Raw genomic sequence first — 17780 nt, 5'->3', positions numbered from 1 at the left:
ATATCTAGGCATATTTTTTTTCTGTTTGTACATAGATAAGATTCTCTGAGGCACTCATGAATATTTTGGTGGCTCCCATGGGGGTCTGACATTTCAATATTTCCTGTCACGCTTGAGAAGGAAGCATTTTGCAAAATTAAAGGCACTGATAAGCAAATCCTTCATTAATAAAACAGACTATTAAGTTTGCAGCTCCTGTACTTAAAATTTCCCCATTTTATCTAAAATTAATTTGCAGGTACCATGGAACTTTTTGAAGTCTGGAGAAAAGAGAGATGAAGTTAAGGGCAAGATTTAAAAAAAAATGGCTTCATCTATAGTACATCTCTGCTCCACAGATCATTTTCTTCTTTATTTAATAATTAATGCCAGCTACACCAGCATGTTTAAATCCTCAACAGATAAGAAATAATTAAGTTAACACCACTCAAAATGATATGTAACATCTCAATCAGTGAGAATTTTTAAGTGGTAACAAGGAGAATGAAAGTATTAGAAGCTGCTCTGCAGGATATATTATTTTTTTCCAGTGAAAGTCAAAGGCACATTCATACAGATGCAAGATGCACCACACTTTAGGGAAGTTGTTGCATCGTCTGCTAAAATAAGTGGTGCAGCTGCCAGCAGTCTAATGAACACTCAGTGACACATAGACACCACTTCTTTGGCTTTCACAGTTGGTTGCCTACAAACCCAAACATATATTCCAAATTTTAAAAAGTAGACATCTCCCTGGATGTTGACCCTCCCTTCATTCTCCTCCTTCTTCCAGTCTCACAAAGCTAAACAGCTTGGCTCAAAGAAAGAGGATTAATAGTCCCCACCTTCCTCTTTAAGATCAGGGAATACAATAGACACGAATAGCAAAAGTCTCATTCTCTCTCCCTTTTATTCCTCCCTCTGTCTTCTCCCTCAGTTTGCTGGAGCAGCTATGTTCTAGTCTCCATCTCTGGAAAACCACCCAGGTGCCATTGCCTGTGAATGCCATACACACCACAAGAGTCATGCGAAGTAGAGAAAACACACCAAAAACATGCAATCTTTCCACAAGTACACACTGGCAAACATATTCTTTGCATTATTTTTGGACCACCATCTAACACTGAGTTGACCAGAAAATTTGCACACCTTACTTAATTTGGCTTCCCTTTATTTTTATGTGCCTTATCTGAGAAATGGGGAAAATGACATGAGACACAAAAGTCTGCTGAAAGCAATGGCAGAGAGAAATTATTTCCTCTTTAAGCTGTGATTGTCTTCATCACCCCACCCTCATCATTAACATCATCATCATGATTATATTCCATGAAAGCTGACTGTGTGTCAGGCAGATTGTTAAATTATTTCCAAAGAATGATGGCCCTTTGGTTTTCCAATTTAGAAAAGGCATGGGAATCCCCCTGCCTCCCCTGATAGTCCAGTGGTTGAATTTGTTCAATGCCATGTAATGTAGTTACTCCCCTCTGTCCCCAGGCTAAAACTTAAAAGGACACATTAACCCAAAGTCACTGCACCGGATTGTAACCTTTGTCTCAAGCCATTCATGCTATTCCCAAGCAAAATTCCCCATCTAAACTGAGTGACCCAAGAAATACCTTGGTCAATTGTAAAGAGGCGGGCTAACAGGTGAATGGCAGCAAATGTCTGCTGTCTCAGTTTGAGGGCAAGGAGGAGGTGAAGGACTGAGGCTTTCACATGTTACTAACAGCAGGACTGGCTGGCAGTCCTGGTCACGTCAGTCTGAGGATTGAGTCAGGTCACATCTAGACCTGGTCACGTCAGTCTGAAGACTGAGTCACAAACAAGATAGGAACAGCCCTGCTGCCTCCCATCACCAATTTGTCCACAACTCCGAAGAGCAATGGCACCCCACTCCAGTACTCTTGCCTGGGAAATTCTATGGATGGAGGAGCATGGTAGGCTGCAGTCCATGGGGTCGCTAAGAGTCGGACACGACTGAGCGACTTCACTTTCACTTTTCACTTTCATGCATTGGAGAAGGAAATGGCAACCCACTCCAGTGTTCTTGCCTAAAGAATCCCAGGGATGGGGAGCCTGGTGGGCTGCCATCTATGGGGTCACACAGAGTCGGACAAGACTGACGTGACTTAGCAGCAGCAGCAGCCAACCCCTTGACTTAGGACTTAATAACATTAGCAGAAGTAAGTCAGGCTGAGGAGAGAGCTTTTTTCCAATTTGTTTAATTTCATTCCCTTCTCATGACCCAGTCTTTAGCCCATTTAATTTAAGTAATTTCCTTTAATGGTCAATGGTTTATTTTCTTGAAATAACCACAGGGCACTCTATTACACAAAGAGCCAGTATGTATCATTCCATGCTATTTGTAACATGGTGTTTATTTATTCATCCCTGCAGGACATTGACCATGGCCTCATGACTACCCCAGAATCACCTGCCTTTGAATTTACCAGGCATTTACCATGTAATATACAGCATTCCTCCCATTTAGAGAAGGGATTCTGTTATTAACTTTCTTTTTCTCAGCTCCTAGAACGAAGTTTAGCCTAGGGTTGGCACTCCCCAAATATGTTTTGAAACAAATTAAACTAAGGCAGTGCATCTCATTTACATATATATATATATATATATATATAATATTTTCCATAGGTATTCATTTTAGTCCATTAATGATGATATCTGAAGTCAAGGATAGTTCCACTCTTTTCCTTGACACTTCTGAGGGAGTAAACAACATGAAACCATTCCCTGAGGAGTGAGGGCTCAAACTTCCCTCAAGTGGCATAGAATCTTTGGAAATACTGACAGTACTATCTGTATAATAGGGTCCTAGAATCAGTGGAAGTAAAGTATCTGTCAGGATTTTCAAAAAAAAAATAGAAGCCATGTGCTTGTGTGTGTGTGTGTGTGTGTGTGTATGTGTGTGTGTGTGTTTATGTATAGATAAGTGATTCTGGGGTAGTCATGAGGCCATGGTCAATGTCCTGCAGGGATGAATAAATAAACACCATGCTACAGATAGCATGGGATGGTACATTGGTACACACTGGCTCTTTGTGTAATAGAGTGCCCTGTGGTTATTTCAAGAAAATAAGCCATATACACACACACACACACACACACACACACACACACACACACATATATATATATATATATATATATATATGCAGGTATACAATAGAGAGAGAGACTCAAGCCCAAAGACAGGTCAGAGGCAAAGTTCATTCTTTCTTGTGAGACCTCATTTTATTCTTAAGATCTTCAACTGATTAGATGAGACCCATTATGGAGGGCAATTTCAAAATTTATTGATTTAAATGTTGATCTCATCTAGAACATACCTTGACAGCAGCATCTGCACTGATGTTTGATCAAATATCTGGATATCATGGCCTTGAAAGTTTGCCACATAAAATAAACTATCTTATTAATATTATAACAATATGATAATTTCTGGAAAAATTATTCGAATAACCTCAGTATGGCGGTAAAGCCTCTGTCTACAATGCTGGAGACCTGGGTTCGATCCCTGGGTCAAGAAGTTCCCTGGAGAAGGAAAAGGCAACCCACTCCAGTACTCTTGTCTAGAAAATCCCATGGACGGAGGAGCCTGGTGTCCATGGGGTCACAAAGAGTCGGACACGACTGAGCGACTTCACTTTTACTTTCAGTATGGCATAGAAAAAGCTCTGAAAAAAAATGATTAAACACCCAAAGATAAAAACTTCACATGACAACTTGCACTAACTGAAGTTTTGCCAAAAGGTACTAACTTTTTCTATATCAATTCTCTGTAGAATTTAAATTTATGAGCTTAGGAAATGTTGGAAGTTGCATGCTTTAGCAAGGAGGTGAAAATCTTCTCTTCAATTTTCTAACTGCTATCATTTCTTTACATGCACTCTAAGTAACTGTAAAGCAATGATTAAAAAGAAAAAGGAGTTCCCTTTTGTGTCTCTCTAATTTTGCAAAAATTCTTGGCTCATCTATTAAAATTCCAATAGGAAATCAAGATTCTGTTCAAATATGACTTCTAGGAAGTCTTCCATATCTTGCATGTGGAATAAGTTGTTTCCTGCCTTCATCTATGTGTCTATAGTATATGGTATATAACTTTTAAAAAGCAATCTGATTTTATTCAACTTATTTAGATGTAATTCTTATTTAAAAATATGTGAGCTCTCCCATATAAGAGGGCAAGGTACTAGTTCTTCAAAAGTCTCTGTGGCCGCCTACTCAGCAGTATCAACATCACCTGAGAGTTTGTTAGGAATAGAATCTTGGGTCCATCTCTCACTGTTTGAGAAATTACGTCTATTTTAACATGACTCGGGATGATTTCTTGGTATTAAAATGTATTAAGTACAGTTCCAGGTGTTGGTATTAACAAACATGACTAAGACAAGATTTGTGCATGAAAGGAACCTATGTTCTACTATGGAGATCATTATCAGTTTTTAGAATAGGATGTCAATTTGAGTTTGTAAGAGCTGCAACATATGCTTTGGATATTTAACTTTGCCCTTGACTCTCCCCTCTGTTGGCTTCCCAGGTGGCTCAGTGGTAAAAGAATCCACCTGCCAATGCAGGAGACACCAGTTTGATCCCTGGTTTGGGAAGGTCCCTGGAGTAGGAAATGGCAACCCACTCCAGTATTCTTGTCTGGAAAATCCATGGAAAGAAGAGCCTTGTGAGCTACAGTCCATGGGGTTGCAAAGAGTTGGACATGACTGAGCGTGCACATGCACAGACACACACGTTCCCATCTCTTTTATTCTTGAACTCATCCTGTTTCCCAGGTCACTTTGCATCAGTTCTGTGTGCAATTCAAAATAAAATGTTTATTAAGCGATACAAATAAGTATAAGGAAATTCAATACTTTTCTTGTGCACCCCCAACTGTCATTCCCAACTAATCAGTTATCTTAACATTCAAAGTTCTTGTTAGTGTTATTTTGTTTTGTTTTCCAACGTTCATGCCTAGTGTCTCATTACTTGCTGAGTCTGTCTAGCCTGTTCCAATTGACTAGAACACTGTCAGTTCTTAAACACAAGATTGGTTGGGGTGTCCCTTTTTTGTACCTCCATGAAACTAGAATGGTGCATTGTCATTTCTGCTTGCTTCTCTAGTTAATCTGCTGTTAACTTAAAATTCAGAATGACTGCTATACAATGTTATACTTCCAGTGTCTTATTCAGATCCTGGTGCCTCTTGGGTCATCAACAAATATTTGTTGATTTTGTGGAGAGGAAACATTTTTCAGTCTGCTCTGTAAGGTTCATTGGTTGATCTAACAATAAAACTGACACAAGAGAGATTAATAGGAGACAAAGAAATTTAATTATGTACATTACAAGACCCCAAAAGATGTGAGACTCAAAGACATAGGCTATTGAGGCTTATATGCCATGCTGAACTAACGAATGGGGTGGGTCTGAGGTTTCAAAGAGGAGAAAGACAGTTCACAGGAAGATGAGAGGAGAATGTGTTTGATAACTGGATATTTTCCCTGCCCTGCAAGTAAGTCGCTCAGATTAAAAATAAATAAAAAGGTCACTTCTGCCAATAGACCTCTTTCTGGGCCAGATCATGTCTCTATATTTTCAAACACTTGAGATAGAGGTAAATGTTTTTCCTGAGTCTGCTGAGTCTTGATTGTCTTCAGCTCAAAACAATCCCCACTGGTACATTTTGGGGTGACATATTCTGCTCCCTCTCACATTTGTGAATGAGTGATACATGAAGTTAGGTAATAATCACACATTGGGACAGATTCAAAGGACAGAAATGACCCCAGCAACTTTTACAAAACTGAGTTATCAAAGTAGAAGTTCTTTGATGCATATACGGTTTAGCTTCTCTGGTGGCACAGCAGTAAATAATCTGCCTACCAAGGTAGCGCGGCAGCTGCGACGCCACAGGAGCACGGAGGCGGCAATTGTGCAAGAGTGCGGCTGAGAGGAGCTACCCCACGTCCAAGATAAGGAGCAGCGGCTGCACTTTGCTGGAGCAGCTGTGAAGAGATACCCCATGTCCAAGGTAAGATAAACCCAAGACGGTAGGTGCCGAGAGAGAGCACAGGAGGGCAGACAGACTGAAAACACAATCACAGACAACAGGCCAGTCTAATCACACGAACCACAGCCTTGTCTAACTCAGTGAAACTAAGCCATGCCGTGTGGGGCCACCCAAGATGGACAGGTCATGATGGAGAGGTCTGACCGAATGTGGTCCACTGGGGAAAGGAATGGCAAACCACTTATTCTTGCCTGAGAACCCTATGAACAATATGAAAAGGCAAAAAGATAGGACACTGAAAGATGAACTCCCTAGGTCGGTAGGTGCCCAATATGCTACTGGAGATCAGTAGAGATAACTCCAGAAAGAATGAAGGGATGAAGCCTAAGCAAAAACAACACCCAGTTGTGGATGGGACTGATAATAGAAGCCAGGTTCAATGCTCTAAAGAGCAATGTTGCATAGGAACCTGGAATGGTAGGTCCATGAATCAAGGGTGAAGAGCTGACTCATTTGAAAAGACCCTGATGCTGGAAAAGATTGAGGGCAGGAGGAGAAGGGGATGATAGAGGATGAGATGGTTGGATGGCACCACCGACTCAATGGACACAGGTTTGGGTGGACTCTGGGAGTTGGTGATGGACAGGGAGGCCTGGCGACTGAACTAAACTGATCTGAACTGAACCAAAGTAGGAGGTGCCAGTTTTACCCCTGAGTTGGGAAAATCCCCTGGAGAAGGAAATGGCTCCCACTCCAGTACTCTTGATTGAGAAATCCCATCAGCAGAGAAGCCTGGCACTCTACAGTCTATGGGGTCGTAAGGACCCAGACACAACTTAGCGACTAAACAACAAACAAAAGTTAATAACAACCGTAAGGGAGAGCTTGTGTAATCTTTTTGAATATGGGCATCTCCAGTTAAACATTTGATCTTTTGAAATTAAATTCAGCCCTCTTCTCTTCACCTCCCACATTACAATGATCAGGAAGTAGACACTGAGCTGAAGTGAGGGGCCGTTAGAAAAATGGTTTGTTGCTAATGAAATTGGTGGAATGCTACCAGGTGTTATTCATTTCTTTAGGTATTCAAGTGATCAGCTAAAATCAAGAATTTAAACCCTTAATCTCATAAGTAAATTTCTTCCCCCTTGTCTCTACTGAAAAAAAAAAAAAAAAATTCCTGGCCAAAGTTAAAGAAATGCCTCTTTGAATTTGATCAAGTATTTCCATTTTAACTTTAATAAACACTTGCAGAGTTTGATGTTTCTCTTAGGTACTTGCAGGGGGCTTAGTTTTAATACCATTTCTCTTAATGTGCTAGCTATTATTTTTACATAAATAGTTTAGCAGCAGGCTATATATTAAATCTCAAGTATGCTGTCTTCTTAGTATTTCTAAAAATAAATAAAAGCATACAAAAGAAACATTTATGAAAAATGACACACATTCCTATAGATTCAGCTGAAAAAACAGAGGTTTATTAAAGAAAACAAGAACTGCTTTCTAGTAGTAGAAGATAAAGTCCCAAATAAACATGAATAAGATCAACTACTTGAAAAATCTCTGGATCTTGTTATGGTCAGTTTCAGGGGCTTATGGTGACAACTTTAATGATGGATTTATTAGGGCTCTGGTCGTATCTGTACATGCTTTTAAAAGTAAGCACTTGGGCACAGAACTTTGCTGAGAGGACATTCATATGACAACTGGCATTTGGGAATGAATGAGGAATGGCCACAAACCTACAGGCTTGTAGAGCATGACCAACTTTAGTAAAGCACTTGTGTAAGCTCTGCTCAGCTCTGTCTCTAGGGACCACAGAGATGTCCATCACCACACCCCTTCTTGCTCAGACAAAGATACTAGAACGGCTGCCAAATTATCTTGACCTAATTAACTGAAATCAAACTGGGGCAGTCTTTTATGTCATCTAAATTATGGTGCACTTGAGTCTGGCTATTTTCAGCCCATAGTGATGACTTCTTATTTTGCCCACATGTAGCACTCTTACATTTCCAAAGCACTGAAACATATTTAAATCAACCTTTCCTGTTGAGTTTAATAATTTGTAATATTTCCATATTAAAGATGAAAATCTGAGGCATACATACATTAAGCTATCTCTGATAGTTAATTTAATCCTGACTGACATATTATGTAAGCCTAGTTGCACTTGATTATGAGAAATAAACACATATATATAGGGGCTTCCCTGGTGACTCAGAGGTAAAGAGCCCACCTGCCATTGCAGGAGGATGCAAGTTCAATCCCTGGATGAGGAAGATCTCCTGGGAAAGGAAATGGCAACACACTCCAGTATTCTTGCCTAGGAAGCCCCATGGATGGAGGAAACTAGCAGGCTGCAGTCCCTGGGCTTGCAAAGATTTGGATATGACTTGGCGATGAAAAAATAACAACATATATATGGAGGCGTCTGTATTAATGACAATAGAGGATCATGAATTTTCTTATGAATGGTATTACCTGAGAGATTTTCTCATCTGTGGCAGTGACTCACTTATTGGTGTTCCTCACAGAGGTAGAAGCATTGTTCTCCAGTGTGCGTACTAGAATTTGTGTATGTTTGTCTGATGTGAGTGGGTTACTTTGCAAAAGTATTACACAGACAATTATAATACCCTACTCATCATTCCTAGTGAGAATCACTGACCTGAAAGAAAGGCATTCATAAATTCCAGGAGAGTCTGAAATTATATCCTCTAAAAAATTATTGCACTTTGCTTAATGTGAATAAAATGAGACTTTTTTCAGAATTGAATATCATTGATTTGTGTTCCCAGTTGAATAAACCAGTACTCTTTATTTCTTAATACCTATTACAGGAGAGTCAAAAATTCAATTTCTTACCCTGTAGACCAGACCAGTAATTCACAAGATTTTATCAAATTGTAATCTTATAAGGCCTTCCATAATTCTCCTTTGAATGAAACTTTCTAGATTTCCTAAGTTGCTGATAGTCTCCCATTGCCAAAAATATATGAAAAGTACCCTAGATTAAGTGTTTTAAGGTTCTGGACATAATAGTGCTATAACAGATGATTAAAAGTGTCTGAAACAAACATTGTCCTTTATATGCCAATTGTGATCCTCATCTTTAGAAACTATATCAAAATCATCCTTAGACTCTCTTCCCTGGTAGATAAAATAGACACAGTTGCTCTATTTATTTCTTTGTCAGGTGACAGATAAATTACCACATGTTGTATTTAAAGTATATAATACCTATCATATTCCAGGTAGTACCCTTTGTTTAATTCTCTCAAAAATCGATAAAGGAGGTACTCAACTTTCACCACTTAACAGATGAGAATAATGAGATATTAAGTAGTTTGACAATGATCACACAAATGAATAGAGGTAGGGACAGAATTTAAACACAAGTCAGGGGATCTCAGTGGCCGTGCTCTTAATCATTCAGTTCAGTTCAGTTCAGTTCAGTCGCTCAGTCGTGTCCGACTCTTTGCGACCCCATGAATCGAAGCACGCCAGGCCTCCCTGTCCATCACCAACTCTTAACCATTAGGAAATACTATTAGGAAAAGAATCATTTGTGATTTATTTCCCTCTCCTCACTGGGATGAATTTTTTTTTTTTTTTCAGTAAACTTGATAAATCTGTTACAAATCTGCTATTCAGGTGTTTTAAGCCTACGGAATGACTTTAATATGTATTTTCTGTAAGATTTTAAAATTTGATTCTGACAACTTCTAAAACTTGTTAATTTTCAAGGTCACACTACATTTTAATTCTGTCCTTCAAGGTGCTAAATAACCCTTCCCAGTCTGATGTTATTAACTAAGTAAATGAGCATGTTTTGAGATGATTGATGGAATTATTAAACAGCACTCATCCTAGGACTAACCCCATTAGTCATGTTTCCCAACTTTGATATTGAATTATTTGAGCTACAACTGTGAAACAAATTATATAACTATTTAGTGGCAAAAGGGTGAGGTTCTCAACTTTTTCAAATCCTTTTTGGAAGTAAAGAGAGCATTAAAAAAACATTTCAAAATTCAAAAATGGTTAAAATTTTTTAAAATTATTGATGATTGTTATAAAAACTTCTTAAAGCTCAGATAATCATCAATTACATATTTTATTAATATAATTATTAATTTTATAATTATCTACTATTTTGGACTTTAATATATGAGTCATCTTATAGTATCTGTTTCCTCATGAACTTATTTTCATGTTTTATAGTACTTAATGCTTTATTTACTCAAAAACAAACAAGGCAAAAGTTCCTCAAATGTCTGCTGTTTTTACTAATTAATCTATTTGCAGGGCAGGAGTAGAGATGCAGATGTAGAGAACAGGCTTGTGGACACAACAGGGGAAAGGGAGGATGGGACGATCTGAGAGTAGCGTTGACATGTATACACTACTATGTGTAACATAGAGAGCTAGTGGGAAGCTGCTGTATAACACTGGGAGCTCAGCCTAGTGCTCTGTGATGACCTAGGGGATGGGATGGGAGGTATTGGTTGGGAGGAAGGCTCAAGAGGGAGGGAATATATGTATACATACAGCTGATGCTGATTCACTTTGTTGTGCAGAAGAATCTAGTGCAACATTGTAAAGCAATTATACTTCAATAAAAATAAATTCTTACTGTAAGAAGGCAAAAAAGGAAAAATATATATTTGGAATTTGACATTTTTTCCTAAAGTTTCTTTTGCTAAATTTCAAATTATAAATGCAGTAAATGAGCTCATAAAATATATTTTTGAAAAATTCACAAACATAACATCAAGAATTAAATATTCTTTTCATAAAATATTTTTTATATATGGTAGTATTAAATTTTCACAGTTCAAGAATGTCAGTACCATAAAACCATTTGTTTAACAAATCATGTTTTTCTTACCTATGAAGATATTTGCAGTTTCAAGTTTCTGAAGACGTTTTAAACTTTCTAGACTTTGTTGCTATTGTCGTATTGCTTTTAAAATACAATACAATACAATTGCTTTTACTTGTTTTTTGTTTCATTTGATTTGCTTCTCTTTCTTATTATAATTAAGATTTGTTGCTACAATCTCCATATTTCATCGGATCCTATTATACTTGACATCAGGTGCGGCAAATTCAATAAATAAAATGGCTGTTTTGCTCTTGACATTTTCTTGCAACTTTTCACTGTGATCCTGTGATCAAGGATTGTCTGAAATGAAGGTTTTCGTAATCAACACGTAGTAACCCTTCCCCTATACTAAATAAAGCAGGTCTGAATTTCACCTTGTTACCCACTACTGCAATTAATTTAACTTGCGGTGCATTCTGGGGCAACTGCTTTTTGTTTTCTAGATGGAACAGAACAAAAACTGAATTGGGAACTCTGCATTACACTCAATTTAGAATTTAATTAACCACAAAAGGTAAAAGTAAAGGCAGTCCCCAATAAGATGACAATGAAAATCATGGCTGTCCTAAACCCATAAGAAAGAAACCGGGAGTTTTAAATTGTGATCACTACCAGCATAGCCGTAGGTTTCGTCAGTGACAAACTGTAGTTACAGATTCCAACAGCCCCTGATGAAAAGCTATTCTCATTCCCTAATGCTTTATGGGAAAGCTGCAGCTGCTTGGAATATTTTTCAAGCAGAAAACCATCATCATGACAACACCAGAGTAAAAGAGGGCAAGAAAAAAAAAAAAAATTCTTTCTGGTAGGGAAATAAAGACATCTTAAGCTTGACTTCAAAAGCTCTCTACAGCAAACAGTAGCTGTGGAAATACCGTTTCATCTTTGCCTCTGGGATATTATTAAGCTTTTCTAGTAGCTCTAACTGCAGGAGAAGGGATTACAGAAGTTGCTGCTGTGTAGCTGCCTGCCATACAAATATCTGGAAAAGCTGGGATCATGGATTTGTATTTTGGCCAGTGATTAGCCAACCCCAAGAAATTGACCTGGTAATGAATACCACAACATACCTCTTTTCACGCCACACAAATAAAAACATGCAGGACACTTCCATTTGTTCCTGAAATATCAAGGACTTCTCTTTGGTGAAAGTTTGCAAAACAGAACAAGGGCCAGTACTGCTCCCCCTACTAATAGCATGTATCATCTAGCAATACCATTAACCTGCATCATTTATGGTTGCATCAGCATTTTCCATGATGAATTCTTACTTTCAAAGGTTGTAGCTCAATTGTTTAAAAATACACTAGCAGCAGCAATGACCCAATCAGTCCTGGTGTAGAAACTGTACCGTATCATTTCAGCACAGTGGGAAGGCACTCAATAAAAATTAATAATCAAAGGTGCTTTATTACTGCTATTGATTTGATTCAGCAGCTCAATTCAAAAATCATTTTTTCGTAGAACATAACTAATATCCATTTGATGTGGATGGATTATTTGTTATTTTTAAAAAGGAAAAATAGCAAACCAATTTGATTTTAAAAAATAAATCAGTATATATAGAGTGCACTGAAACACATCATCAAAGATTTGTAACTGAGAGTGAGTGAAATTTGGTTTCTTTGTGTAAATAAGAGTCATAATGTAGCTAAGTCTCCTAACAAAGTAAAATTAATGATGGTTAATAATTATTAAATGTACTTACAGTTAGCATTTTGTGCTTACATATTAGAATATGAAAATTAATCTAAAGTGTACAGTGAAAATGAATCTAAATTATATTAGTTGGTAAATGCAATACAGTTCATCTTTAAAATTTATCTTCTCAGGACAAAGAAATGTCAAACACAATGAAGGACCTAAAATATATAATCTAGACTGAGCCACAAGGTATTTGAAACATAGGGTGAAATTTATTTTTAATGAACATGAACATTAACTTGATTTGATTTTTATCAAAATCTGGCACATTTGACAACCCTTCTATAGACACAACTGATCAAAATATATTGCAGTTTTCAAAAGGTTCTAATAATCAGGTCTCCATAATAGAGGTTTATAGTCTTAATTTTCCTAAGCCATTGAAATTTCAATAAAGCATTCTATGATTATTCTCTGATCCCCCGCCTCGTCTAGATTATCAGTAAGACACATTAGTGCAACCTCATCATTATTATTTCCCTCAATTTCATTTTTATCTATCTCATTATTTCAATTACAATGTATTTTATGTGGACAATCACTTTCCAATAATAGAGATTTATAATAAAATACAATCATGTAGTAGCAAATCCACCTCTCTCAATTTTGTACTGAAAATATATGCTTTGAAATAAATATACTGTACATCTTTAATCTATTATTTTATTTTCTTGTTTGTGTCTCTCCTTAGGCCATAAAACATTGAGGTGTAGCCTTGCATATCATTATATTTTAATAAGCATTCAGTACAAAAAAACAGCAACCAAATATTTATTTAACCCACTAATCTGAAGAAAAAGTATATGTGTGTATATAAATAGATGTGTATATCTCTCTATGTATCTATCTTTCATAAAAAGAATGGATGGTATGGTTTTAAAATAAGAATTGACATTATTATAACACTTTTAAATGATCATAATATTTAAGGCTTTTTATAAAGCTTTTCAAAATAGAGTTTATTTCCAATAGTCAGCTGCCTTGGAAGCATTTGTTTAAAAATGACTGTTAACTGCCACTTTACTTAAATGAATGAAACATTATTTTAAAATATACCCATCTACATTAACTTAGACTTAAAAGAGTTTAAATTTCTGGGGTTACTTTTTGAGAAGTAACTATTTGCATTCTATCTCCTGACATGAAGCTTTAAATATCAAAGTGTTTAATGAATAATAAATACAAATATAAATGAATAAACAATCTGATGCCAGGAAAGAAGCAGATAAATATTCAAAGGAGGTGACTTTGTGTTTTGTTTCTTTATTTTATAATGTATTTTGCATTTGGCCTAGTCAACAAATAGATGAAAACAGAAAAATAAAATATTTACTAAACAACTCACTCTTGTAGTTCTTATATTTCTTGATGAATCTAAGGTGCATAAATTCAATATTCTGTGAAGCCGGATGATCCTTCTGCCTTGGCATTTTATTGGTCATAATATAAGGGGGTGACTTATGAGCTGTGGTGATTTCTAGAGTGATTTTAAAACAGTCCTCATGGCAGAAGAAAAACAGTATATGATTCCCCTGTGGCTGTTGCTGCTCAGTCAAATTTATTGCTCACTTTTGGGCCCGGCAGGTAGGAGGAGCATTCAGTTCTGCCTCTGCTTCACAACTATAGGAGCAAGGGTCTGGCAACCCCCATTCCAGGGAGTCAAGTTCAGGGATCATGGATGGCATGGATATGAGTATTCTCTGGCTCTCAACTATTAATAGAAAACTTCAGGGAAAAGTGCTTACTTTATGTGATATGCTAGGAAAGTCAGGATATATAATCAGAAATGCAGACTCCTTCACTGGTTGTGTGTTTGGCTGAGAAGGTCATGAGTCAAGCTGATGAAATGTAAAAGGCAGAGAGTAGAAGTTTTCCTCCTGCTGTGATCAGATGTTCTCAGGATTCCAACAGAGGTAATCTTTAAAGGAAACATGGCTGACTCTGGAAGACTTCATGAGCATGACCCACCAGTAGCCCACAGGCTCATTTGAGGGGCCAGTTCGAGCTGGCCTATGGTCAATTCTTATCCTGCTATTCTTAGATGCTCTAAAATTTCAGACCTTAATCCCTGAGGTAAGACTATAACTCTCACCATGAAAGGTGCCAAAAATGAGGCATCAATGATTTCATCTTTAAATAGCTATAATATCCCATGCATGCATGTGTTCTAGCATGTTCCAAAATAAAACTTTATGTCAAGGTTATTTACAATTTACAAAGGGTTTACAAACACCATATGATTAACAGAACAAATTTTAGAGTTGATAAAACTACAGGCCATCTCTTATTTTCTTTCTTTCTTTCCTTTTTTTTTAACAGAAAATAAGACTTTGCAAAGAAAGAAGAAGTGATTTGCTCTGGCAAACAAACAAGAAATAAACATCAACTTCCAGGCTCTGGTCTCAGTTATGACAGATATCAGGATTGATGGAGCTTCCCAGGTAGTGCTAGTGGTAAAGAATCTGCCTGCCAATACAGGAGACTCAGGAGTTGCAATCCCTGGGTCAGGAAGATCCCCTGGAGAAGTAAATGGTAACTATTCATGTATTCTTGCCTGGAAAATCCCATGGACAGAACAACCTGGCAGAATACAGTCCATGGGGTCACAAAGAGTAGAACACAACTGAGGGACTAACCATAAGTAAATGCAATATCAACTGTGATGCACAATATTCTTATGCATGTAATTATTACATATATTCAAGAAATAAAAATAAATTAATGTGGAATTAAAAAAAAAAAACTGACTACAAAGAGAAACAAGTGAACTCTGCTATATTGTACATGAATAATACAACCACAAGGAAGTAAGAGTCAAACCAACCTAACAACTGAAGTGAAAGTCACTCAGTTGTGTCCGACTCTTTGCAACCCCATGGACTATACAGTCCCTGGAACTCTCCAGACCAGAATACTGAAGTGGGTAGTCATTCCCTTCTCCAGGAAATCTTCCCAACCCAGGGACTGAACCCAGGTCTCTCACATTGCAGATGGAACCTAACAAACACAAAACCAAAGAGATAAACCAAATAAATTCAAGGAACATCTGAATACAGCATTTTAACTGTATATTCTCAAAGTAAGGGCAACATAAAACTGCAAAAAAGTCTTTAAACTCTTTCTTGTATGTTGTATTTTCATAGAGTTGTGGGTCCAGCAATTCTGAAACTCTTTTTATATACTTTGCCAGAATGAGTCAATGAGTAAGTGTATTGGCATTTGGAGCCAGGACTCTCATTAAGGAAGAGGGGATATACAATATGGACTGGGGAACAGCAAGCAAGGACCCAGTGGGTGGGTTGAAGTTGGAGGTATCAGTACATATACTGTATGTATATATACACACATTCATATATGTGCATTCACAGGTATTTTAAATCTGTTAGTTGAATGGATCTGGAATTAATGGTGTCCCAATATAAGCATATATCATTTCATTGTGTTTCACTTAATTGCATTTTGTAGATACTGGGTTTCTTATAAATTTAATATTTATGGCAACATTGTATCTAGTGGATCTGTTTCATTACCATTTTTCCAATTTGCTTACTTCAGGTTTGTGTGTCACATTTTAGTGATGCTGGCAATAGTTCAAACTTTTTCTATTATCATTATATTTTTTATGGTGATCCATAATCTTTGATGCTACTCTTTCCATTGTTTTGAGTGGCCACAACTACACACGTGTAATATGCCAAACTTAACAAATGTGTGTGTTTTGACTGGTCCACAGACTGACCATTTCCCCAGCTCTCCTTGTCTCCTCAGGTCTCACTGTTTCCTGGGACATACAATATTAAGATTAGGCCAATTAATAAACCTGTGATACCCCACTAAGTGTTCAAATGAAAAAAGGGGCCCCACCCATGTCTCTCACTTTAAATCAAAAGCTAGAGATGATTATGGAGAAGGAATTGGCAACCCGCTCCAGTGTTCCTGCCTGGAGAATCCCAGGGATGGTGGAGCCTGGTGAGCTGCCATCTATGGAGTCTCACAAAGTCAGACACGGCTGAAGCGACGAAGCAGCAGCAGCGGCAGAGATGATTAAGCTTAGTGAAGGAGCCATGTTGCAACTCCAGATAGGCCAAAAGCTAGGTGTCTTGCTGCAGTTAGCCAAGTTGAAGTGCAAATGAAAAGTTACTGAAGGAAATTACAAGTGCCACTCTAGTGAACACATATATGATAAGAAAGCCAGTTATTGTAGATATGGAGAAAATTTTAGTGGTCTGAATAGAAGATCAAACCAGCTACCGCATTCCCTTAAGTCAAAGCTAAATCCAGATCAAGACCCTAAATCTCTCTAATTCTATGAAGGCTGAGAAAGGAAGCTGAGAAGAAAAGCTTGTAGCTGACAGAGGTTGATTCATGAAGTTTAAGGAAAGAAGCCATCTTTGTAATACCAAAGTACAAGATGAAGTAGTGAGCACTGATGTGGAAGTTGCAGCAAGTTATCCAGAAAATCTGGCTAAGAGAATTCATGAAAGTGGCTACACTAAACAACAGATCTTAAATGTACATGAAACAGGTTTATATTAGAAGAAAATTTTATCTAGCACTTTTATAGCTAGAGAAGAGAAGTCAATGCCTGGCTTCAAAGCTTCAAGAAACAGGTTGACCTGATATTCTTGCTAGTGGCTAATGTAGCTGGTGACTTTACGTTGAAGCCAATGCTCATGTACCGTTTTGAAAATCCTATATTTAACTTAGCATGCTGAATATTTTAATCTCATTGTTGAGACCTACTTCTCAGAAAAAAATAATACTTTCAAAATATTACTGCTCATTGACAATGTAACTGGTTGCCCAAAAGTTCCAAGAAAGATGTACATGATTAGCGTTGTTTTCATGTCTGCTAACACAACATTGTTTCTGAAATCCAGATCAGAGTAATTTTGGTCTTCAAGTCTTATTATTTAAGAAATGTGCTATTTTAAAATAGAGCTATAGTTGCCATTATATAATGATTCCTCTTATAAGTGTGACAAAGTAAATTGAAAACCTCTGGATAGGGTTCAGCATTCCAATAAGGATATTTGTGATTCATGGGAAGAAGTCAAAATCTCAAAGTTAACGCGAGTCTGGAAGAAGTTGATTTCAATCCTCAAGGATGACTTTGAGGGGTTCAAGTCTTCCATGGAGAATGTAATCACAGATACGGTAGAAATAGTAAGAGAATTAGAATTT

The sequence above is a fragment of the Capricornis sumatraensis genome, chromosome 13 (assembly GCF_032405125.1).
Source record: "Capricornis sumatraensis isolate serow.1 chromosome 13, serow.2, whole genome shotgun sequence".
Lineage (NCBI taxonomy): Eukaryota > Metazoa > Chordata > Mammalia > Artiodactyla > Bovidae > Capricornis > Capricornis sumatraensis.
The sequence above is the reverse complement of the archived record's forward strand: the minus strand, read 5'-3'. Positions refer to the sequence as shown.